This window comes from Coenobita brevimanus, chromosome 112 (assembly GCF_032717465.1).
Source record: "Coenobita brevimanus isolate Jiangsu-jjx chromosome 112, ASM3271746v2, whole genome shotgun sequence".
Classification (NCBI taxonomy): Eukaryota; Metazoa; Arthropoda; class Malacostraca; order Decapoda; family Coenobitidae; genus Coenobita; species Coenobita brevimanus.
This window is the reverse complement of record NC_137065.1, coordinates 31955408-31982788: the sequence shown is the minus strand read 5'-3', so window position 1 is coordinate 31982788 and position 27381 is coordinate 31955408.

Sequence of the window (27381 nt, the reverse complement as noted above, 5' to 3'; positions counted from 1 at the left end):
AGATGCACTGTGTACAGTCGTGGTCATAATCACCTACCCTCCGGTACCTCGTGCCTCAGGCTGGCTCCTTTATGCGTGGCAAGTCTCTGGAGTAAGAGGGGTCATGGAGAGAAGGAAAGATGGGCTTAGGGGTGAGTGATGGTGCTTGGGTGGAGTGAGGAAGGGGAGGGAGGGTAGGCAGAAGAGTGAGAATATGAGAAATGGTGGTCACATAATTTGTCAGTATTCTTTCATTCAGGGCAGGATATAAAGGAGTTAGTATTTGGTAGATAATGCTGCATTACACATTGTACAGGGGCATCAGATAACAAGCATTATATAGGTGGTGATCTCAAGGACTGGCTCGTGAGAAAAATATACTGACATGACAGATCAAATTTAATATTAGTACGGAACAAGATATTGTATTTATCCACGTATTTTGACTTCGGACGCAGAATGGGATCTGGATGGCTATAACTTCCGTAATGTTTGTGTAAGAAACGTCCTCTATCCTTGTGTGTAATTAATTTATAGAACTAAATATCATATGCAACCTTTGACATGGCTATGTCCATAGTAAATATGATCATCTCTCGGTTTACACTCCCTCTATAGTCTATACAGTCCCCATCATGTCACTATTTTGTGACATCTCTATATGGAAAGACTAAATAAAAAATAACTGCATAAATGGTACATAAATTAGAGGTATATGCACATGGCTGGATATAATAACGATATCTCTCCTATTCTATTACTTGGACTCCATGCGGGTATGGGTTTGAATGGCCGTCCAACAACCCCAACAACCCCTCATAGCCTCGGAATTATATTTTCCACCAACAAAAACAGCTAGTTACAATTTGGTGGACAAAAATGTAGGACGTTTCGGCCACGGACGTTTGATACCATGGGCCTCTAACCTAGGACGTTTTGAAGTGTTGTGAACCTTACCTAACCTAACCTAACCTAACCTTTGCCCAAAACGTCCTAGGTAGGTGGCCCATGACTCAAACGTCCGTGGCCCAAACCTCCATGGCCGAAACATCCGAACACTGGTGGAGAAGGCAATAGTGTGTTGTGCTGGTAAGTTCTGGCTCCGCACTAACGCCTGACCTGTCACGTCAGTATATTTCTCTTACGAGCCAGCCCTTGATATCACCATCTTTTTGAAGCTTGCTATCTGACGCCGCTTTACAAAGCGTAGTGCAGCATTATCTACCAATTATTAACTCCTTTATATCATGCCCTGAATGAAAGAAACTGGACAAATAATGTGACCACCACTTCGCATTTCATTCTCCCTCCCTTAACTACCCTCCCTCCCCTTCCTCACTCCATCCCCGCACCATCGCTCGTCCCCCCACCCATTTTCCCTTCACGCTCAGGCCCCTCCCTCTCAGCCTCTCTTACTCCACTGTGACTTGCCACGCACCAAGAAGCCAGCCTGAGACACACGGTGCCAGAGGATAGGTGATTATTTGTGACCACAACTGTATGTGTTAATAGCGATGGATATGATGTTGTGCAAGATAAATCGCTAATGAAAAGTTTTACAACCTTCGAAGGTGACGGGAACACCGCTCTTAAGCTAGTTACGACAGAGATAGTAGTAGTAGTAGTAGTAGTCGTAGTAGTCGTAGTAGTAGTAGTTGTAGTAGTAGTAGTAGCAGTAGTAATAGTAGTAGTAGTAGTAGTAGTAGTAGTAGTAGTAGTAGTAGTACAGTAGTAGTAGCAGCAGCAGCAGCAGCACCCAGTTCAAAAGAAATTTGAATTCCGTGGACCGCAGGACGAAGTTCTCACTGTGAGGTCCACCATTCTCCTTTGAGGGCATAAGAAGGAAACTGGGGGACATTTGTACATCCTAGTAATGGAGCCACTCGTTCATATCGCAACGACCCTCTGCTGCTGCATCTATCAGAGAGGCAAACGCGGTAAATAGGAATTACAGGGGAAAAGTACTGATGTCCTATAGGCAACTTCCTAACACAACTATGATAATGCTCTTGGTCTTTGATCTTTTCACCTTAACTTGATACTATAATACTGTCTCTCCATATTGAATGCGGAGTTGGAACAATAGATAAATGCTTCTATGTTATGCTAGTCACGTATCAATAATACACCGCGATAAGTGTTGCCTGTGTGTGCGTCACTTCGCATTTGACCACCTCGGATTTCGGCGTGCCATACATCAAAAGAGGCGGCGTGACGTGCTAACATTGATGGCGTAAATCTGGGCTATTTAACTTGCGGCTCGCGGGCGAAATCCGGTCCTTGAGTCTTTTTTGTGTGGCCCTTTGACCGACTCAAAATAATGAGAATAAAAACATAAAATAAGAATAAAACTGATAGTTTTGCAATTATCGATTTTATATATTTAGCAGAAAATGTAAAGGCAAATAATATATGAATTTCTCGTTTCTTTGTGTATAAATAAAGTGGAGGGACTGTAAGAAAATGTTCTGGAGAGAAGTGAAAAGAGTAAGACAGGGTGGAAGTGAAGTTAGCAGGGGAGTGAAAGATAAAAATGGTAGATTACTAGTGGAGAAGGGAGAAAAAGTGAGCAGATGGAGAGAACACTTTAAGGAATTGTTGAACGTAGAGGATGGAAGTAATGCGAGTATAAGTGGCTGGGGAATGGCTGGGAGAACTAGGGAGGTGAGAAGACAGGAAGAAATCAGTAGGATAGAAGTTGTGGAAGCAATGAAGAAAGTTAAATCGGGGAAAGCCCCAGGAATTGATGGAGTGTGTGGTGAAATGCTGAAGCATGGGGGAGAGATAGTAGTAGAATGGATGTGGAAGATGTGCAGATTGGCCTGGGAGGAAGGTAGAGTCCCGGAGGATTGGAAGTCAGGTATAATTATTCCCTTGTACAAAGGAAAAGGGGAAAAAGAAGTGTGTGGTAATCATAGGGGCATTTGTCTTCTTAGTATAATAGGAAAAGTGTATGGTAGGATACTTATAGACAGAGTTAGAGAAGGAACAGAGAAATTAGTTGGAGAAGAACAGGGAGGCTTTAGGAAGGGAAGAGGTTGTGTAGATCAGATATTCATTCTTAGATCTTTAGTGGAAAAGTTTCTAGAGAAGGGAAAGAAGTTGTATGCGGCTTTCATGGATTTGGAGAAAGCATATGACAGGGTGGATAGACAAGGATTGTGGAAAGTGTTAAGAATATATGGAGTAGATGGGAAGTTGTTGAATGCTGTGAAGAGTATGTACGATGGTGCGAAGGCTGCAGTGCGTGTGGATGGTGAACTAAGTGAATTTTTCTCTTTGAAAGTTGGTTTGAAACAGGGATGTGTCATGTCTCCATGGTTGTTCAATCTGTACATGGATGGGGTAATAAAAGAGGTACAAGGTAGGGTAGTGGATGTTGGAGTGGCCCTGGTGAGAGAGAATAGTGTTTGGAAACTCCCTGTACTGTTGTTTGCAGATGATACTGTGTTGTTGAGTGAAGACGAAGGGGAGCTGCAAGGCTTGGTGGATGAGTTTGGGAGAGTGTGTAAGAAACGGAACCTAAAGGTGAATGTAGGGAAGAGTAAAGTGATGGTCTTTGAGAGAGGTGAAGTCAGTGAATGTACAGCGAGGTTGGATGGTGAGGAATTGGAAAATGTGAGTACGTTTAAGTATTTGGGTAGTGTGATGAGTAAGGATGGAGGTTTGGAGGGTGAAGTGCTTGAAAGGGTACAGCAGGGAAGAAAGGTTGCTGGTTCCTTGAAAGCAGTGATAAGAAACAGGGAAGTGAGCATGGAAGTAAAAAAGTTACTACATGACAGTATTGTGATACCAACTCTAACATACGGAAGTGAAGCTTGGACATTGTTGGAAGGACACAAGTCAAGAGTGAGAGCAGTGGAAATGAGTTATTTAAGAGGAGCCTGTGGAGTCACGTGGAGAGACAGGCTGACGAATGAGGATATAAAGGAGCGTTGTGGTGTGGATGTGGATGTGATAGGAAGCGTTGTGAGGAACACACTGAGGTGGTTTGGCCATGTGGAGAGGATGGAGGGTGAAAGACTGACAAAGAGAGTGTATATGAGTAAGGTGGAGGGTGGAAGAGGGAGGGGGAGACCGAGGATGAGATGGAGGGATGGGGTGGAGAGGTATATGAGAGAGGGGGGTGTGAGTTGGGAGCAGGGCAGTGAAATGGCGGGGGACAGGGCGACTTGGAGGCGATTTGTTTGTGGCCACCCCAAACGGGATTGAGGCGTCTGGCAATAGATAGATAGATAGGTATAGGCTAGGCATTCATAATTATGTAACAGTTGTTAACATGTAACAATATGTAATAGATAGGTATTTGTGTCTGAGTTCTCCAGGAAAGGGTTAGATACATTTAACCATAGCCAGACACACAAGCATCCCAAAGACAGGATGAGGTCTCTGATCAGGTGACGGAAACGTGTCCCACAAGTGCCGGAGGCACGTACACGTGCACACACACACATACCTCACCAAACCATAAGCCTCGACAGTAGATTTATACCCCGAAATCACATACAGGACCTCAGAGAACCAGAGAGAGCTAGGCAAGAAGGAAGGAGAAAGGAGAAAAGGAGCTAGAGAGAGAGAGAGAGAGAGAGAGAGAGTGGGAAAGTGGCAGCTAGCACAACCTGCCCTGGGCAATACAACGGGTAACGTCCAGCACTTTAACTTCTTCAGTCAAGCAAATGTCTCACAATAAAACTCCATCGACCCCAATCTGTCTATTCATCACCTCATTTTACAATATGAAGAGGTTAAAGGAACAGAGACAGCCTACCCTGACGGTCCTCTACAACGCCAACAAAATTCTCTCTCTCCTCCTTGGTTTCTCCAGTCAACCAGACAAGATATTAAACCTTCTCTGTCTATAAAAACAAGATCAAGGGCACATTATCCTGACATCTGGTGGCATTGACACTGGTAGCAGCGAACCATGGGACCTGCAAACCAGCGAACCACAGCTACTTTCAATTTACACCTCACGATTTTATTAACGATCAACAATTAACCAGAAGTTTCAATTCTACGAGAAACTACTAGGAACTACAAGCAACTGTACGATTATAAGTCTATAATCAAACAAGATGCTACAATTCTACGACATACAGCTTATCCACAAGCAAATATAGTGAGTAAGAAGACGAGCCAGTGAGAACAAAACTACAAACCAAATCAGGAAAACGAGCAAAGAAGAGAGTGAGGAGGCGCTGACCAAGTGTTTTGACAGGGAAGCGGCAACTCTGGAAACCTTCATTACCCTCCATCACTATCATGAGCACTGTCACGAATCAAATTCGCGACATTTTCCTTTTGTGAGAAACCACGAACTGTTAGTGGAAAACTCACTGTGTATCGTTCAGTTAACCATTTCTCTCTCCATTTTGATGGTATACTTTTTTTCAAAACATTCGTCACTGTTTCAAAAGTGACTGTTCTAATGCACGTCATTAAGTGCTCTACTGAGCGATATTATTGTTTCTATATAGTTCGCCCCTGCTTGCCTCAACCGTTGGCCACGCCTTCTTCCAGCTGGCCTGTGCATCCTACCACACACATCGTATTTGAATCAGACTTTTGTCTGTTGCGACGGAGTGTGGTTCTGTGCTCCAGTAGTGAGAGTGAGAGAGGTCTTCTAGCACCCAGACTCCACTAGACTACAGTTCTCCAGGCTCCCACCCTTCCTTGGTGATACTCTACATTGACCAGTATTTCCTTTTTGTATTTTCCTAGGTAAGAGGTTAGCTTCTGAGTGAGCGAGTGAGTGCGATCTCATTATTTTGAATTCACATTGAGATGTAACGTTGAATTTGTTCCTTTGTAATTAATAAATTTAACAGTTCTTTTTCTTTGAGCTTAATGTAATTTAAACTCGTGTTTCATTTCTCCATAATAAGCTTTTTTCTCTATTAGCTCCTAGCTTGCATAAACGCTTTGCCATTCATAACTGGTATTTAGGCCAGTCTTGCTGTATTAAGCTCAAAATCCGTTGTGCATTATAGGAGTTAACGCATCAGCAAGAACCTGATATTATTAATAGTATTTGTTGTTTATTGTCAGGGGTGAAGTCACTTTCTCCAGAGGCTAACAGTACTAATAAACAGCAATTGTGAGTAATTGGTCTCTGCTGTGTAGTGTTGAGAAAGTTTATAAATTCTCGTTCTGAGAGAATCGGCGAAGCGAACCGGCATAAAGTAATCATTGCTTGATTTAGCAAGGCAATTCGTTGTCCCTGCTCTTCAGTATTATTGAGAATTATCCTTTAATATTGCATTTAAATTAAAAACCCAGTGACAATTGGCGACCTCGCCAGGAAATGAACTCCTAGCTCTAAAGCTATTCACGAGATAATACTCACTCGTTCATATTTAGGTATTTATCATTAAAGTTTATAGGCACAAGCTTACTGGTGTTTACTGTTAGTTTAGCAAGTGAATTTCTGCTTTATTAATCCACAGAGTACTTAACTCTATTTAGTACTTTATTCTTGGTAATGCCAGACGATTTTATTCGCTCCTGGGAAGTTGCCGTACCCATTGCATTAATTATTGAGTCTTCCCAGTCATTTACATTTTTGCTTTATCCTTTTCCAGTTAACTCGATAAGACTGGTCACCACTAGCTTGTGTCTGTATTCTTTACTTGTGTTTATTAGCATTCATTTGCGAAGCAGCAGTCAGTACTCAGTTTCGGCTTGCTTAGTAAATTAGCATTATGGCTACCACTGTATTTTTACAGGAAGCCAAAGACATGGGGCTTACCGAGCCCCAGGAAATGAAAGAGTACATACTCTCACGGCATAATCAGAAGCAGCAGCGCGAGAATGATGCCCATGAAGAGCATAAGATTCAGTGAGAATACGAGCGAGAACAGCGCGAACAACGTGAAAGAGAGCATGCATATGAGCAAGAGCAGCGTGAGAAAGAGCGCGAATACAAGCACGAACAACACGAACACGAGTGCAAACAACTCGAAAGAGAAAGCGAACAAGAGCGAGAACAACACAAATATGAGCATCAACAACGCAAGAGAGAACGAGAACACGAACGTGCCGAGCGAGAAGCACGTGAAAAACATGAATTCGTGGAGACAATCTCACGTATGAGATGATGAAAGATGCACTCTTTAAGGTGTATGGTCTCACAGTAGACGACACCAAAGTTCAGTTCATGCGAGCTTGTCTCCAAGACAAGGAGACAGCTGTTCAGTTCCTCGACCGTCTCACTGCTTACTGAGATGAGTGGATGGAGAAAGATGAAACTCCTTCCACCCGTGAAGGGATAATTGACCTTATGCTGTGTACACAGCTAGAGAGGTCGTGGCCGCTGAGCTCATAGCACAGCTTAAGATCTGCCAGGTGAAAGATGCCAGCCAAATGTTGGAAATTGCTGACGCATATTTCACTGCATACGGGTATCAAACTCGTAAGCAAAACACCTGGAACAACAGAAAACCTGATAAATCTGGGAAACCATCTCAGACTGAACCCAGCAACAAGGCCATTCTCAGAATAATGGCCAAGGTCCAAAACCGCAGAGGAAGGACCAGGGGCAAAACACTCAGAAACCTGAGTGGAAGCGGTACAACAAGTACCCTAACCAGCAGCAGTATCAGCCACGCAACCGACCGTCGGGACTGTCCTTTTCACCACCAGCTCAAGTGAATAGCAGGCAGGAAGCAAATGCAGCCTTCATTCCTCAGCAGCAGCACGGTGGTCACGTCCCTACCAGTATGGGTACTCCCCCACAGTTCACTAGTCCCACAGTGACAGTGAACCCCCCTCCACAGATGGCAAATGGTCCATCTCCACAGGCAGTGAGTACGATCCCTCAAGTATCTAATTCACAAGGCACAATGTTTGCCGCATCATTTATTCAGCAGCCTCATGAGTGGCTAGCTGCTTCCTCCACAGGCCCTCCCACAGGTGACAGTACCTTCCTTGTTCAGGCAGGGTTTGTGGGAGACATTCCTGTGAAAGTCCTGAGAGATAATGGATCCTCAGGTTGCTCTGTCAAGCAGTCTAGTTCGGCCTGAGCAGTACACAGGTTGACAGATCCATGCTAACCTTTTTGATGGATCAGTGAGATTGTTCCCTGAGGCATGTGTCCAGGTGGTATCTCCATTTTATACTGGTACGACACTCGCAGTTGTCATGCCAGAACCTTTATTTGACCTAATCGTAGGCAATATTCCCGGTGTCAAACATAGTTGCACCGAAGATGACGCTACTCAGACTTCAGCTACAGTAACATGAGCCATGGCTGAGGCTCCAGATTGTGTCACCCCAGTGACCATTGAATCGCCGCAAGATCTGATGTGTAGCCAAATTGTTGTTCAAGAACAACATTCTGACCCAACACTTGCTGTTGTGCGGAAGAAGCAAAAGGGTAGAGTGATAAAGTATTCACGGGGAGGTCGAGCCAAGTTCCTTCGTAAACAAGGACGGCTCTACCATGAGTCACGAACACCCAAGGGCGAGGTTCGACTGCAGTTTGTCGTTCCCGCCAAGTGCCGCCTAGCAGTGTTAGAATGGGGTCATTGTTCAGCCTCAGGAGGTCACCTGGGCAAAAGGAAGACCCAGGACCATATCCGAGCTGATTTTTCCTGGCCAGGGATGGGACGAGACATAGATAGTTTTGTGCGTTCCTGCAGTGTGTGTCAAAGTACCACTAATCAGGGACATGTCCTGCCTGTGCCGTTGTAACCACACCCGTAATCTCTGAGTCAGTTGAGAGACAGGGTAGTGGTGAGGTGGGTGCAGACCTGACGTCTCGCCCATTGGCCCCACAGGACACATCATGTCCAGGGTCTGTACATACATATGTATACACGTGTTCCGTAGTTTAAGGGGGGAAAGTTCGAGAACCCGCAGAGGCGACCCGAGGCTGTGTCTGCGGACACACGAGCCCAAGTTTGTGTAAGGATTCTCAGCTGCCCCGATATTGTATATACATGTGTACTGTAGGTTAAGGGGGAAGTCTGAGAGAGAACCCCACAGAGGCAACCCGAGGCTGTGTCTGCGGACACACGAGCCTGAGTTTGCACAAGGATTCTCAGCTCCCTGATATATAGGCACTAGGTTAAGGCAGAGGTTGAGGACCCATGTGCAATTCGAGGCTGTGTCTGAGGACACACGAGCCCGAGTTTGCATAAGGATTCTCAACTTGCCGACACTAATTGTAAGTGTAGAGTTAAGTTTAACCAGTAAACTACACGAGTCCTCGAGACCAACGGCGTCCAGGGACTACGTTTCCTGGTTAATAATGTACCTAATAAATTAATGGCGACCTTGAATGTACAAAGCTTAGGCTGTCTCTCGCATTTCTCAGCTAGAGCATACCTTTCGTAGCATGTACTGATTGCTAGGCAGAGAGAGTAATTGTAATGTAATAAGAATTTTTGTCTTGTTGACACTTTTGATGCTCCACCCTAAATGATTTTGCAGGGACAGCGATGGGTGTAGCAGTTTTGCTGTGCGGGCCAGCTGATCATCTGCCGCACGCTGCCGCCTCTTCTCCTCTGCCTTCGTCGTCGCCATATTATTAATATTTACTGTATTATTTTACACGTAGGTACAGTTACACTACAACTGTCACACCTACACCGTGTATCACATACACCACGCTACACAACACATAGCTGTCAGTGTAAATGTAGCGAACTTTCGCTCAGTTTGACCTGAGTACAGGATTTTCACCGTCGTCACGGAGTTTTTTCCCTCAAGCTTGCCTCTATTAACGTAAATACGAGGTTTTTACGCTCATTGACGATAGTGATTTTCTCCTGTAGCAGGATAGCACACACACCACAGTGTGAATCTTGTGTGACTGTGTTAGGATGTGTACATACAGTATATATATATATATCCACAAATTTTTTCCCATAGGGAAAAAATTTCATTTTGAAGGGGCGTAATGTCATGAATCAAATTTGCGACATTTTCCTTTTGTGAGAAACCACGAACTATTAGTGGAAAATTCACTGTGTAATGTTCAGTTAACCGTTTCTCTCTCCATTTCAATGGTATACTTTTTTTCAAAACATTCGTCACTGTTTCAAAAGTGACCGTTCTAATGCACGTCATTAAGTGCTCTACTGAGCGATATTATTGTTTCTATATAGTTCGCCCCTGCTTGCCTCAACTGTTGGTCACGCCTTCTTCCGGCTGCCCTGTGCATCCTACCACACACATCGTATTTGAATCAGTCTTTTGTCTGTCGCGATGGAGTGTGGTTCTGTGCTCCAGTAGTGAGAGTGAGAGAGGTCTTCTAGCACCCAGACTCCACTAGACTACAGTTCTCCAGACTCCCACCCTTCCTTGGTGATATGCTACGTTGACCAGTATTTCCTTTTCGTATTTTCCTAGGTTTAAGAGGTTAGCTTCTGAGTAAGTGCGATCTCATTATTTTGAATTCACATTGAGATGTAACGTTGAATTTGTTCCTTTGTAATTAATAAATTTAAAAGTTCTTTTTCTTTGAGCTTAATGTAATGTAAACTCGTGTTTCATTTCTCGATACTAAGCTTACTTCTCTATCAGCTCCTAGCTTGCATAAACGCTTTGCCATTCATAACTGATATTTAGGCCAGTCTTGTTGTATTAAGCTTAAAATCCGTTGTGCCTTGTAGGAGTTAACGCATCAGCAAGAACCTGATATTATTAATAGTATTAGATATTTATTGTCAGGGGTGAAGTCACTTTCTCCAGAGGCTAACAGTACTAATAAACAGCAATTGTGAGTAATTGGTCTCTGCTGTGTACTGTTGAGAAAGTTTATAAATTCTCGTTCTGAGAGAATCGGCGAAGCGAGCTGGCATAAAGTAATCATTGCTTGATTTAGCAAGGCAATTCGTTGTCTCTGCTCTTCAGTATTATTGAGAATTATCCTTTAATATTGCATTTAAATTAAAAACCCCGTGACAATCCACCATTTTCACCACCACCAACACTATTACTGTCATCACAACCACCACTCTTTCTCCACCAAGTGTGTTGACCAGGCAAGATGGCAGCAACATAACAAGTCAATCATTCCAAGTACCTGACAACAGCCAGCCTGCCATACCTGCCAGCCTCACTGCCTACCCAGCCTGCCTTGCCTGCCTACCCCACTGGCAACAACAGATGATGACATCTGCTGACGACGACAGCCAGTGCAACTCTAATCTGCTCTTATCAGTAATGTTGAGAGACTTATTTCATGGATCGGCTCACTTAACCCTTAACATATATTAAAGCAAGGATACCATATCACCCCAACAGTCCCAATAGCAATTGCAAAGGATGTAATGAATAATGAAATTAGTTTGGATAATATCAGCGACTTACCAATGATGTTGAACATTGCTAGACCACTTAGGACTTTAGAAGCAGTGATAAGGAGCTCTTCGTCAGAAGCTCATCACACGAAGGAGGTGACTGAGTTCATTAAGATAACAGAATAGAAACTGAAACTAGCAAAAATCCTCATGCTTACCATGATCCAGGCTATCCCATCACGTGGAACTGAGACACTTAAGAACACTAACAACACGGCACATACACGTGACAGACGAGGTTTGTTCTATCAAGGTGAAACAATGCCAGGAAACATTATTGGACTGATTACAGAAAAAGATCTATTTATCGATCTATCTATTGCCAGCCACCTGAATCCCATAAGGTGTGGCCACAAACAAATCGCCTTCCCGTCGCCCTGTCCCCCGCCATTTCACTGCCCTGCTCCCAGCTAACAGCCCTCTCTCTCATATACCTCTCCACTCCATCCCTCCATCTCATCCTTGGCCTCCCTTCCCCCTCTCCCCCTCCAACTCACTCACATACCCTCTCCTTGCCAGCCTCTCACTCTCCATCCTCTCCACATGGCCAAACCACCTCAGTGTGTTTCTCCTAAAGCTTCTTATCACATCCACACCACAACGCTCCTTCACATTCTCACTTGTCAATCTGCCTCTCCATGTGACTCCACATGCTCCTCTCAAATAACTAATTTCCACAGCTCTAACTCTTGACTTCTGTCCCTCCAACAAGGTCCAAGCTTCACTTCCATACGTTAGAGTTGGTATCACAGTACTGTCATGTAATAACTTTTTCACTTCCATGCTCACTTCCCTGTTTCCTATCACTGCTTTCAAAGAACCAGAAACCTTTCTTCCTTGTTGTACCCTTTCAAGCACCTCACCCTCCAAACTTCCATCCTTGCTCATCACACTACCCAAGTATTTAAACGTACTTACATTTTCCATTTCCTCATTACCCAACCTCACCGAAGAAATAAATAATAAATTTAATAGGATAGCTCAACTCTTGACATATCAGCAGAAGCTAGCTGATACACAGAACACTGTAATGATGATTGTGAAAAATCTCAGAAAGGCGGAAGAAACAGCTCAAGAAAGTGTGGAGAAAATAAATCCACTGGAAGGGAATATGACACCTTTCCAACACTTCTCAGTGGTCATGGAACATATTGGCATAATAATACTTCAATTGAACAATATTAGGGGTCGTTATCAAGCTTCCATGAAAGGTATTGCCAATGCTAGTACTGGCAAGATCACCATTAACTTACTTCTAGTTCACGACCTACGTCAAATAATCAGTCGAGGAATACATAAACATGGTCTGAAGCCGTTCTTTGAGGAAAAAAATCTCATGCTATATTACCCATACTCAGATGCAACTCTCACACCGACATCAATAGCAGTTCATGTACCATTCATATCAGATGGTCTGTTCACAGTCTATCAAATATATTATTTCCCTTCAAAGAAAGATGACACATTGGTCACCATCAACACAAACACAGAACTCATCATGGTCTCCAAGAAACAGGACACTGTCTTCTTCGCTAGTGAATCAGCACTTGAATGTAAATGTCTCACATTATAACAAGCTTTTCACCTTTGTTCTGCGTACATCTTCACGTTTCAGCCAGCTGGAACAGTCCGTTGTGAAATGGCTATCATAAGAAATCATGACATTCATGAGCATTGCAACTTCACACTTGCTCCAGATAAACTCACCCATCATCAACGCATCGGTCATTCATAGTTCTTCTTCTTCACTCATAAAGCATCAGTCTTGGTAATCTGTCCAGATACAACACCATCTCATATTTCAACATCAGGTCTATACATTGCACCTGACTATTGTGCTGTACTTACACCATCTTTGTCCACCTTAGCTAAAAAAAAAAAAAAAAAAAAAAAAAAAAAAATGCCATCCTCAATCACACTCTTCCAACCGCTACCTAACATGGATTTACACATAAGTACACATAGTAAGTTGACTTCACCTAAGTCTGAAATCATGCCATTGATTAATCAATGAAGCCCTGGGAAGAATATAATATGAGTACATTCAATCCCTTTTATGTGTATAGCCCAGCTCCAGTTGCCTTCATAATCTTCCTCATCACATTAACTATATCACTATTGGCTATGCACAGAATGCAAGTTAGGATTAAAAAACTTAGAATAAATATTTATGGGGGGAAGAGCAGTGTACATTCAAGTGAGGCCCCCTGACTGAAAGCTGTACATTTGTATATTATGAAAATATTGTAAATGTAATTTATACACAAAAATGAAAGAGAAATTATGGGGTCACATATAGTGCATATATATTTAAGCTAATATACATATATCCATTGTATATTTGTATAAAACAGTATTAATAAATCTCATATATATATTTATATACTGTATATATATATATATATATATATATATATATATATATATACGGAGCCTCTGTGGTACAGTGGTAGAGTGTGCGTTTTGTACACGGGTGAACCAGGGTTCGCATCCCGCCAGGATAATAAACTTTGGGAGTGTTCACATGGCCACGTACTGCATTGGTGGACACAAGGGGTGCTGTGGTTGAACCAGTGTCGCATACTATCATGTTTGCTTGCACCCAGTCGGCTTGAGCGGGCCGACTACACTTGGTTCACAGACTACACACTCATCCAAATCTACTACAGTTACACTTACAAGCACTTCTCACCCTACATACAATCTCTACCAGACATTGGCTGTATCATCTCGACTTCGGTCGGGATAGGCCGGTCCTGTAGTGGATACTCAAACGGCTGATGATGATGATATATATATATATATATATATATATATATTGTTACGGAACAGAGAAAGATAATGTACACTTTAAGTGAGAATACGAAGAGTCACTACTGTCCCGTAAAGTTCCAGGTTCAAAACAAAAGAGTTAGGTAAAATTACAAGTTAAAGTTTAATGCACAAACTAACAACAAAACATTCAGAACTCATAAGGATAATGTAATGGCAAAAACAGGTTAAATATATGGTTAACTGCAATAGCCTCTATTAACACGAAATTAGCAAGAGCAAATTTATCTAAGTCAGCCCTGATAAAATGAGATACCAGATAATACTCAGTAAATGCCAGATAAATAATTACAGATACAAACTATTATCAAAAATGACTGACATAAAGAACCCCACATGAATTACAAAAACTTCACTAGGCCTACAAATTAAACTTATGCTATACAGTACAAGAAAAAATGCAACAACAGTTATACTCAAATTACACACAGCTGCTAGATGGTTGGAGACTTCTTGAGCACTCACAATAATAATATCTGTACAGGGGAGGACAGAGATGTGAACAAAATGAGGAGCAGATCTAAGTGGCCATGATGCAGAGACTGAGCTCATTATATAGGGGCCAGCAGAGCCTGATACAACTTGTAATGAGGACGCGCAAATTAAGCCATGGGGACAAAGAGATGACAATCCCGCAAAGTATAACAGAGATGTCGACTTACTCTACCATAACGGTAGAAAGGGGGGACTGAGGCAGAACACGCTCGTGATCAAACATGCAGCATACTGTGCGTTAAAATTACACAAAGGATGATGAAATCATAGGCTATGTAACACCTCCCCACAAAGAAAAAAGAAATTTACAAAGGAAATTTCTTATTACTCTAAAACAATCTGTATATGGCATTACAGACCATGCAAAGGTCTTTCCTAATATTACAAAACATGAGATCTCCCTAGCACGTTCAGTCATAGGTACTTGCCAGTATCCCTTTAACAAATCAAACTTACTTATGTACCTAGCCTTTCCGATCTTGTCTATGCAATCTTCCACACGAGGGAGAGGGTAAGTGTCTGTTTTAGTTATCTGATTAACACGTCTGTAGTCGATGCAAAGCCTATGTGACCCACCTGGCTTAGGGACTAGAGTGACAGGAGAACTCCACTCGCTCTGACAGGGCTCAATCATCTTGTGGTCCAACAGGTAGCCAAGCTCCTTCTGGATGAGAGGAACTTTCACTGGGTTCACACGGTAAGGAGGCAGTTTAATTGGCTTTGCGTCTCCAACCTCGACATCATGCATCAACACAGTAGTTCTTCCTGGAGTGGCACGGAACACTTGCGGGTACTCCTGCAGTAATGCCGAAAACTCCTGCCCTTCCTTGGGAGGTAGATGAGAAAGCTTAGTCTGGAGATCATTCATGATATCAGGATTCTTCCCCAAACTATCACTCAGGCTCATACTGCATGGGAGAGCTTCACTTGCAGACTCGGGTGGAACAGCTACAGTGCAGACTGGATTATTTTCATCCCGCTTGTGATATAACTTTAGCATGTTGATGTGACATAGTTGCTTGCTCTTTCTACGATCTGGTGTGGCGATGACATAGCTGACATCACTGAGTTTCTTCTCCACGAAATAAGGGCCACTAAACTTGGCTTGAAGAGGTTGCCCATGAACTGGTAGCAGAATCAAAACCTGATCTCCTGGCTGAAAGTGGCGTAACCTGGACTTCTTGTCATACCAAGTCTTCATCTTCTCCTGAGCAGCTCCTAAATTCTCTCTCGCCAGGTGTAAAGCAGTGGACAGCCGTTCTTTGAACTTCATCACATACTCCAGCAGGTTGACGTCATCTTCCTCCGACAGCCAGCATTCCTTGAGTAACTTAAGGGGTCCTCTTACTTCATGGCCAAACAGTAGTTCAAAAGGTGAGAAGCCCAGTGATTCATTTGGAGATTCTCTTGCAGCAAACACAACGAATGGAAGACCTTTATCCCAGTCTTTCTGATGTTCCAAACAGTATTTCTTGAGCATCGATTTGAGTGTTTGATGATATCTCTCCAACGCTCCTTGGGTCTGGGGATGGTAAGCTGAAGACGTGAGCTGGGTGATGCCCAACTCTTTCAGAGACTGCTTGAAAACGTTTGACATGAAATTACTTCCCCGGTCTGACTGTACCTCCTTAGGCAGACCAAACTTTGTGAAGAACCCCAGCATTTCCTTAACCACGTTCTTTGCTGAGATGTTTCTAAGTGGAATGGCTTCAGGATAACGAGTAGCCATATCAATCATGGTCAACACATAAGAAAATCCTGAAGAAGTCTTAGGAAGAGGGCCCACAATATCCACCAACACACGGGTGAAAGGCGCCTCAAAAGGAGGAATGGGAACTAGAGGTGCAACCTTTTCGGTCTGATTTCACTTCCCCACAACTTGACAGGTGTGACAAGACTTACAATACCAGGAAACATCCCTGTAGATACCTGGCCAGTAGAAGTGTTTCAAAATGCGTGCCACAGTCTTCCTCACTCCAAGGTGTCCTGCCAAACTGGAATCATGAGCCACTCTAATGATATCCTGCCTACAAACACGAGGGATGACAACTTGATGTACAACCTCCCATTCACAGTCGGCTGTTGCTGTTGGGGGTCTCCACTTCCTCATAAGTACTCCTGACTTTACATAATAACAAGTAGAAGCACCGGCTGACTCTTCTTCACTGTAAGCAGAGTTAGCTAGACCTTTCAACTCAGGGTCAGCAACCTGCAACTCAACCAACTCTTGACGAGACAAATTATCAACACTACGGGGTACTGCCTCATCTGGTGAGTGGTCCAAATTAGCAAGAAAAGTGTCAGCTAGGATAACATCATCATCATCATTATCCTCTAAATCACCAGTAACTTTAGACTTAGCCCTAGTGACAGCACATGCAGGGAACACATCAGGGACATCACAATCCTGGGACGCAGCCACTGGCTCACTAGACAACTGAGGAGCTGGACACACTTGACTTCCACCAATATCATTTCCAAGTAAGAAAGTTACACCTGACATTGGGAGTGTCTCAACCAACCCAACCATAACAGAACCATTAACAAAACCAGACTCTAAATTCACTCTGCACAGAGGAACAGAGAAGTAATTATTCCCTACACCTTGTAAGATTACAGTTTCATCAGAGGAATTAAAATTAGAGCCTAGAACACCGGTCAGCATAAGGGATTGGCAAGCACCTGTATCACGATATATTTTAACTGATTTCCTGTCATTACTGTCCAGAGGACTGACAAAACCATCAGACAGGAAATTAGCACATGAACTCTTGAGAGTGTCACCCACGTTACTGCTCAAAAGAGGAGCTCCATCATGAGAATTTAAGTTACCCCTCAAAGCAGGTTCAGTTAACTCAGTTAAAGAATTCTGGGAACTCTCAAGAGTGGACACTAGACCAATTGACTGAATATTTAAAGACTCCTTTTTGTTCACATCACGCTGTCTCCTGAAACATCTCTCCGTAGTATGACCAAGCTTACTACAATAAGTACATTTACTTTTCTGAAATCTAGAGGTGAAGCTGGTATTTACTTCCTGAGAAACATCATCCTTATTCTCTTTCCTGTTACCTGTACTCTGAGTAGAGGCAACGTACTTACTCTCAGCTTTCCCTTTTTCTCTAGAATATCTCTTGTGAGTGAGAACATACTCATCAGCTAAAACTGCAGCATCAGACAAATTATCTATTCTTTTCTCATCAAGATATAGGCTTACATCTTTATTAATACACCTTTTGAAATCCTCCAGCAAAATCATCTGCTTAAATTTACCAAAATCAGAATCCACATTCTTAGAATTTAACCACTGCTCTAACAGATCTTCTTTGATTTTTGCATACTCAACATGGGATTGCTTATCTTGCTTGTAAGTTGTCCTAAATTTTACTCTATAGGCTTCAGGAACAAGCTCATAGGCCTTAAGAATCAAGCTCTTAACGACATCATAATTATCAGACTGATCCTGAGGCAAAGATGCATAAGTTACTTGAGCTTTACCGGTGAGAACAGTTTGAAGGAGTACTGGCCAATACTCCTTAGGCCAATTAAAACCTGTAGCTACCCTCTCAAACAACTGAAAATACTTTGTTAAATCAGATTCATTAAAAGGAGGGACAAGTTTAACATTTTTAGCCACATCAAAATCATCAGAGCTAGATGATCCAGTTCCACCTTGTTTCATGCGATACTCATGGTCTGCCTGAATCCTGGCAAGTTCAACTTGTGCCTGTATCTGTGCCTCCTGAATCCGAACCTGAGATTCAGCCTGCTTAGCATTTGCCTGAAATTCAGCTTCTTTAGCACGAGCCTCCTGCAGAGCTAGCTGTAACTTAGCTAATTCAATCTGCGTTTGCTCATTTGGAGGAGTTACATTAAACAAGCTTTCATTAATCATGTCAACAATTTGATCTTTAGAATGATGAGAGTGAACTGCAATTCCCAATTGTTGAGCAACAAGCTTAAGTTCATTCTTTGTTCTGTTTTCTATATCACACACTGTTTGCACATTTGACAAAAAATCTTTGGCTTCATCAAGTGTAGAAATAGTAGCCATCATGAATATCCTGATATGAGGTCGCCAAATTTATGTTACGGAACAGAGAAAGATAATGTACACTTTAAGTGAGAATACGAAGAGTCACTACTGTCCCGTAAAGTTCCAGGTTCAAAACAAAAGAGTTAGGTAAAATTACAAGTTAAAGTTTAATGCACAAACTAACAACAAAACATTCAGAACTCATAAGGATAATGTAATGGCAAAAACAGGTTAAATATATGGTTAACTGCAATAGCCTCTATTAACACGAAATTAGCAAGAGCAAATTTATCTAAGTCAGCCCTGATAAAATGAGATACCAGATAATACTCAGTAAATGCCAGATAAATAATTACAGATACAAACTATTATCAAAAATGACTGACATAAAGAACCCCACATGAATTACAAAAACTTCACTAGGCCTACAAATTAAACTTATGCTATACAGTACAAGAAAAAATGCAACAACAGTTATACTCAAATTACACACAGCTGCTAGATGGTTGGAGACTTCTTGAGCACTCACAATAATATCTGTACAGGGGAGGACAGAGATGTGAACAAAATGAGGAGCAGATCTAAGTGGCCATGATGCAGAGACTGAGCTCATTATATAGGGGCCAGCAGAGCCTGATACAACTTGTAATGAGGACGCGCAAATGAAGCCATGGGGACAAAGAGATGACAATCCCGCAAAGTATAACAGAGATGTCGACTTACTCTACTATAACGGTAGAAGGGGGGGACTGAGGCAGAACACGCTCGTGATCAAACATGCAGCATACTGTGCGTTAAAATTACACAAAGGATGATGAAATCATAGGCTATGTAACAATATATATATATATATATATATATATATATATATATATATATATATATATATATATATATATATATATATATATATATATACGGAGCCTCACTGGCAAAGTGTGCGTTTTTGTACACTGAAGAACGAGGGTTCGCGCCCCGCCAGGGTAATAAACATTGGGAGCGCCCCTCTGGCCACGTACTGCATTGGCGGAGATGAGGGGTGCTGTGGTTGAACCAGTGTCGCATACTATAAAGTATGCTTGCACCGAGTTGGCTTGCGCGGGCCGATTACACTTGGTTCACAGACTACATACACATCCAAAGCCACTCCAACACAACAATTACACTTACAAGCACTTCACTCCCTACATACAATCTCTACTACACAGCATAAACCACTTGGTAGAGATACATTGGCTGTATTGTCCCCACTTCGGTAGGGATAGGCCGGTCCCACATTGGACACTCAAACGGCTGATGAGATGAGATGATATATATATATATATATATATATATATATATATATATATATATATATATATATATATATATATATATATATATATATAATAACGTGGTTTTACGCCAGGTATCCCCGAAGGGCTAAGGCGTTGCCCCTGGGTAGAGGACTTTTGGACTGGAGCATGTAGCATTTTATGACCGGATGCCCTTCCTGATGTCTAACAATGACCCTTGGGTGGATTCGATCCTCCGACCCTTCGGCCAGAGCGGAGGGCTCTAACCCACTGAGCCACGGCTGCTACTATATATATATATATATATATATATATATATATATATATATATATATAAGGGATGAGTGAGGCTGGTCACGCTCATCTTAAATGCCAGGACCAAATTTCCTATCTCCGGGCTCCTACGCTCCTCATGGGGCAACGTAGGATTAGATGATAGATGGATGGATGGATATATATATATATATATATATTGCCAGACGCCTCAATCCCGTTTGGGGTGGCCACAAACAAATCGCCTCCAAGTCGCCCTGTCCCCCGCCATTTCACTCCCCTGCTCTCAACTCACACCCCCCTCTCTCAGATACCTCTCCACCCCATCTCTCCATCTCATCCTCGGCCTCCCCCTCCCTCTTTCCCCCTCCACCTCACTCACATACACTCTCTTCGTCAGTCTTTGACCCTCCATCCTCTCCACATGGCCAAACCACCTCAGTGTGTTCCTCATAACGCTTCCTATCACATCCACATCAACACCACAACGCTCCTTTATATCCTCATTCGTCAGCCTGTCTCTCCATGTGACTCCACAGGCTCCTCTTAAATAACTCATTTCCACGGCTCTCACTCTTGACTTGTGTCCTTCCAACAACGTCCAAGCTTCACTTCCGTACGTTAGAGTTGGTATCACAATACTGTCATGTAGTAACTTTTTCACTTCCATGCTCACTTCCCTGTTTCTTATCACTGCTTTCAAAAAACCAGCAACCTTTCTTCCCTGCTGTACCCTTTCAAGCACTTCACCCTCCAAACCTCCATCCTTACTCATCACACTACCCAAGTACTTAAACGTACTCACATTTTCCAATTCCTCACCATCCAACCTCGCTGTACATTCACTGACTTCACCTCTCTCAAAGACCATCACTTTACTCTTCCCTACATTCACCTTTAGATTCCGTTTCTTACACACTCTCTCAAACTCATCCACCAAGCCTTGCAGCTCCCCTTCATCTTCACTCAACAACACGGTATCATCTGCAAACAACAGTACAGGGAGTTTCCAAACACTATCCTCTCTCACCAGGGCCACTCCAACATCCACTACCCTACCTTGTACCTCTTTTATTACCCCATCCATGTACAGATTGAACAACCATGGAGACATGACACATCCCTGTTTCAACCCAACTTTCAAAGAGAAAAATTCACTTAGTTCACCATCCACACGCACTGCAGCCTTCGCACCATCGTACATACTCTTCACAGCATTCAACAACCTCCCATCTATTCCATATATTCTTAACACTTTCCACAATCCTAGTCTATCCACCCTGTCATATGCTTTCTCCAAATCCATGAAAGCCGCATACAACTTCTTTCCCTTCTTTAGAAACTTTTCCACTAAAGATCTGAGAATGAATATCTGATCTACACACATACACACACACACACACACACACACACACATATATATATATATATATATATATATATATATATATATATATATATATATATATATATATATATATATATATTAGGGATGAGTGAGGCTGGTCACTCTCATCTTAAATGCCAGGACGAACTTTCCTAGCCTCGGGCTCCTACGCTCCTCATGGGGCAGCGTAGGATTAGATGATGGATGGATATATATATATATATATATATATATATATATATATATATATATATATATATATATATATATATATATATATATATATATAGTGTCCCTTGTCTTAATGACTCCTAGGCAGTCGATAAGAATTAACCTAAGTATTTATCGTCTTATTCATACTCTTATCATCATCATCATCATCATCATCATCATCATCATAGTCATCATCGTCATCATCGTCAACATCTTGCCTCTTTTTCCCTTCCACAGATGATAAGGTCCAGAAAGCAAAGAAAAAGAAACAACCTGAAACTGGGAGACTTACTCAACGGCATGCCCATGGAAAAGGGCACACACCCATTCACTAATCATTCAAACTCCAGGATTACTTTTTCCACCTAATGGGTATTCATTTCCATACACAGGTTCATATTTACTTACCTGAGTAACTCAGTCCGACGACTGTCTTTATAAAAGGAATACCGAGCCATTATCATTAACTTCTTACAAAAACCATCGAACAAGGTTGACCCCTGTTCAGTTCCCTGCCTTGTCAGCAACCATGCCTCTCTTTCCCACACACTCATTCCATATCTATCCACCTTCTTCTTGACCTGGTACACCTCTTTACACCTTTAAACTCATATAGTCCCTTTTTACCACAGTGTTTATATGCATTCTCTCCATGTGGTCACGGAAGACGACTGTAGGAGCACTAGAACAGCGTGGTATTTCCACGGTGGATAGAAAGTTGGTGACTTGGAGAGCTGAAGCTCCCGTTTCATTAGCCCTGAGGACTACCATCTGTCCATCGCCCATTGCTGACCTTTGTCACTGTTTCAGTAAAAGAGGAAGTAGGACACCATTCTCTCTTAACACATCTTTGTTATACATCTTTGTCTGCATCATATTACATCCACATTACACACCACATTTCCTGTTTCGGAACCGCAAAAATACGAATAGCATCACAACACCCAGCCACAGGGTTCCTGGCGGGAGAGGGGGACCATAAATAACCGCACCATACATCCTTCTCCCATTGACGATCGAACAAGGTGTATTAACCCATTGTCTAACTTTCTTTCGAATAATTTCTGCAAAATTCCCGTGCTTTCCTATCGTCTTCTCTATGTTAAACACCACCCCTCTTCCTGTAAATCTTATCTTCTGTTCCTCACTGAGACTCAGCTGTCTATCTATCTATCTATTGCCAGACGCCTCAATCCCGTTTGGGGTGGCCACAAACAAATCGCCTCCAAGTCGCCCTGTCCCCCGCCATTTCACTGCCCTGCTCCCAACTCACACCCCCCTCTCTCATATACCTCTCCACCCCATCCCTCCATCTCAACCTCGGCCTCCCCCTCCCTCTTCCCCCCTCCACCTCACTCACATACACTCTCTTCGTCAGTCTTTCACCCTCCATCCTCTCCACATGGCCAAACCACCTCAGTGTGCTCCTCATAACGCTTCCTATCACATCCACATCAACACCACAACGCTCCTTTATATCCTCATTCGTCAGCCTGTCTCTCCATGTGACTCCACAGGCTCCTCTTAAATAACTCATTTCCACTGCTCTCACTCTTGACTTGTGTCCTTCCAACAACGTCCAAGCTTCACTTCCGTACGTTAGAGTTGGTATCACAATACTGTCATGTAGTAACTTTTTCACTTCCATGCTCACTTCCCTGTTTCTTATCACTGCTTTCAAAGAACCAGCAACCTTTCTTCCCTGCTGTACCCTTTCAAGCACTTCACCCTCCAAACCTCCATCCTTACTCATCACGCTACCCAAGTACTTAAACGTACTCACATTTTCCAATTCCTCACCATCCAACCTCGCTATACATTCACTGACTTCACCTCTCTCAAAGACCATCACTTTACTCTTCCCTACATTCACCTTTAGATTCCGTTTCTTACAGACTCTCTCAAACTCATCCACCAAGCCTTGCAGCTCCCCTTCGTGTTCACTCAACAACACAGTATCATCTGCAAACAACAGTACAGGGAGTTTCCAAACACTATCCTCTCTCATCAGGGCCACTCCAACATCCACTACCCTACCTTGTACCTCTTTTATTACCCCATCCATGTACAGATTGAACAACCATGGAGACATGACACATCCCTGTTTCAAACCAACTTTCAAAGAGAAAATTTCACTTAGTTCACCATCCACACGCACTGCAGCCTTCGCACCATCGTACATACTCTTCACAGCATTCAACAACTTCCCATCTACTCCATATATTCTTAACACTTTCCACAATCCTTGTCTATCCACCCTGTCATATGCTTTCTCCAAATCCATGAAAGCCGCATACAACTTCTTTCCCTTCTCTAGAAACTTTTCCACTAAAGATCTAAGAATGAATATCTGATCTACACAACCTCTTCCCTTCCTAAAGCCTCCCTGTTCTTCTCCGACTAATTTCTCTGTCCTTTCTCTAACTCTGTCAATAAGTATCCTACCATACAGTTTTCCTATTATACTAAGAAGACAAATGCCCCTATGATTACCACACACTTCTTTTTCCCCTTTTCCTTTGTACAAGGGAATAATTATACCTGACTTCCAATCCTCCGGGACTCTACCTTCCTCACAGGCCAATCTGCACATCTTCCACATCCATTCTACTGCTATCTCTCCCCCATGCTTCAGCATTTCACCACACACTCCATCAATTCCTGGGGCTTTCCCCGATTTAACTTTCTTCATTGCTTCCACAACTTCTATCCTACTGATTTCTTCCTGTCTTCTCACCTCCCTCCTTCTCCCAGCCATTCCCCAGCCACTTATACTCGTATTACTTCCATCCTCTACGTTCAACAATTCCTTAAAGTGTTCTCTCCATCTGCTCACTTTTTCTCCCTTCTCCACTAGTAATCTACCATTTTTATCTTTCACTCCCCTGCTAACTTCACTTCCACCCTGTCTTACTCTTTTCACCTCTTTCCAGAACATTTTCTTACAGTCCCTCCACTTTGCACTCAGATTCCTTGCAAATTCCTCATCCACTCTCTTCTTACTCTCTCTTACTAATCTTTTCACCTCTCTCTTTCTTTCTGCATATAACTCTCTCTTCCGCCTCTCAACTTCTTCCACGCCCCTATTTCTCATCCATTCATTGTATGATTTCTTCTTTTGTACCACAGCCTGTTTCACCTCTTCAGTCCACCACGCTGTTCCTTGCACCCCCCTCCGTCTTCTCTTCCTTCCACACACCACATCACATGCTGCACATATTTCTTCTGTAAATATTCTACACACACCTTCCACGTCTCCCATCTGCTCCAATTCATATTTGCCCAATCGTTCCTCGTCTTCTCTCTTATACTCTGCCTTTTTCTCATCCTCTTGTAACCTTTCCACTCTCCTTGCAACTACTCCTTCCTCTCGTCTTTCCCTTCTTGTATTCCTCCATCTTACTTGAATCCTAATTCTGGCCACCACCAAGCAGTGGTCAGAAAGTCCACTCCCCCAATCTCTATAAACTCTTGCATCCTTTACACATCTTCGCATCCTTTCATCCACACACACATAATCAATCATTGCCTTCCTTTCATTCAGTTCACCACCCACCCTTCGCATCACTCGCCATGTATACCTGTGGATCATTTTATGCCTGAAGAGGGTATTGGCTATCAGCAACCCCCTCCCAGCACAAATGTCCACTTACGCACTGCCATTCTCATCTATCTCAGCAGGCACACCCCACTCACCAACTATTCCATCCACCTTCACATTCCCAACTTTACCATTCATATCACCAATCAAAAACACTCTCTCATTCCTTCCAAACATTTCCATGCACACTTCTACATTTGTCCAGAACTCTTCTCTCACTCTTCTAGCACGATCTTGCGTTGGTGCATACACACACACAATCGCCCACATTTGTATTCCAACTTTCAACTTTACCCACACAATCCTTGACCCAACTGATCCATACTGTCTTATGCTCCTCTTCCATCTTTTACTCACAACTATACATACTCCTTGCTTTGCCCTCTCATTCTCACCTACTCCTGCACATATACCCCATCCATACTCCCATTCTCTCACACTTTCTCCTCCTCATTTTGTTTCAGTTATTCCACATACATCCACTTTCGCACCCTCAAGCACCTGGACAATCTCTCTCTCTTTCACCTCATCATTCGCTCCCCTTACATTCCAAGTTCCAATTACCATGTCCTTTGTCTGGTCCTTGGTCGTCATCGTTTGGTCAGTCCTTGTCCGAGGCTTATTGTTTGCTTTTTTAGTTAGTTGTTTTCCGGGGAGGGGCACTAACTCTTCGCCAACCCTTTTAGTCGCCTTTTACGACAAGCAGGGATACTGGAGGAGTATTCTTGAAGAACCCCCCTACCCCCAGGGATAAGGGGTATTCACCCAGATCCTGACCTAACCTTGGCTGGCAGGAGACTGCAATGTGTGGGGAAGACACGATTTCTTGGTCTAGTGTTTGACTGCCGTTTGACTTGGGTTCCTAATATGAAGGATCTAAAGGTGTCCTGTATGCATGCACTTAATTTGCTGAGGGTCCTGTCACACACTTCCTGGGGGTGCTGATTGAAAGACTCTCCTACATCTGTATCAAGCATATGTTGACTTCAAACTAACTTATGGGCGTGAGATCTACAGTACTCATCAGCCACACCAGCCAGACTCAAGACTTTAGATTCAGTACATCATGTTATTCTTTGCCTTGCTACGGGTGTTTTTCAGTCCTTATCGATCCCAGGCTAGTTGGTGGAGGCTGGTGTCCCTCCCTTGGACCTGCAATGACAGTCTTTGCTGGTGCGTTGTTGGTACAAGGTACTTCGCCTCCTTGATTCTTTGATCAGAGCCTGTATGTAATGGCAATCCTTTTCTTACGACTTTAGCCAACATCATCGCATGCCTCATCCTTTTGGATATAGGATTCGACAGGCAATGAATGATTTCAATCTGGCTTCGGTTTCAATCTGTCCTGTACAGACTCTGAGGGTTGCTCTCTGGCTTCTGCCAGAGGTGAGTTTTTGTAAATATTTCTAGGGTTCAAAGGATATCGTCCCCCTTAAGTACCTTCGTCATGTATTTTTGGAACACTTGGTACAACACAGAGGCTCTGTCCCAGTATTTACTAATGGGACCAAGTCTCCTTCTGGTGTGGGATTCAGGGTTGTATTTCCACATTTTTGTTGTGGCAGTAGTCTCCCAGATTCTGCTTCAGTTTTTACTGCAGAGCTTTATGCAATTATTTTAGCACTTAAACTCATTTTTGTCCACCAGGAAAGTACTTTTACTATAAATGGTGACTCTCAGGCTTCACTTTTACTATAAATGGTGACTATCAGACTTCATTTTTAGCCGTTGACTTGTTTGTCTCTCCTCATTCCTTGGTTGTTGCAATTCTTGAGTGGCTTTTCCTCCTCAAGCATTAGGGGTGTGGAGTGGAGTTTTATTGGGTCCTGGCCCATTTGGGGTTATTGGGGAATGAAAGTGCTGATTCTCTGGCCAAGGCAGTGGCGTCTGGTCCTTCTGCTGCCTTGGGACATCTTCCTGCATCAGACTTTCCCCACGTTGTTCATGAACGGGTTCAGCTTTGC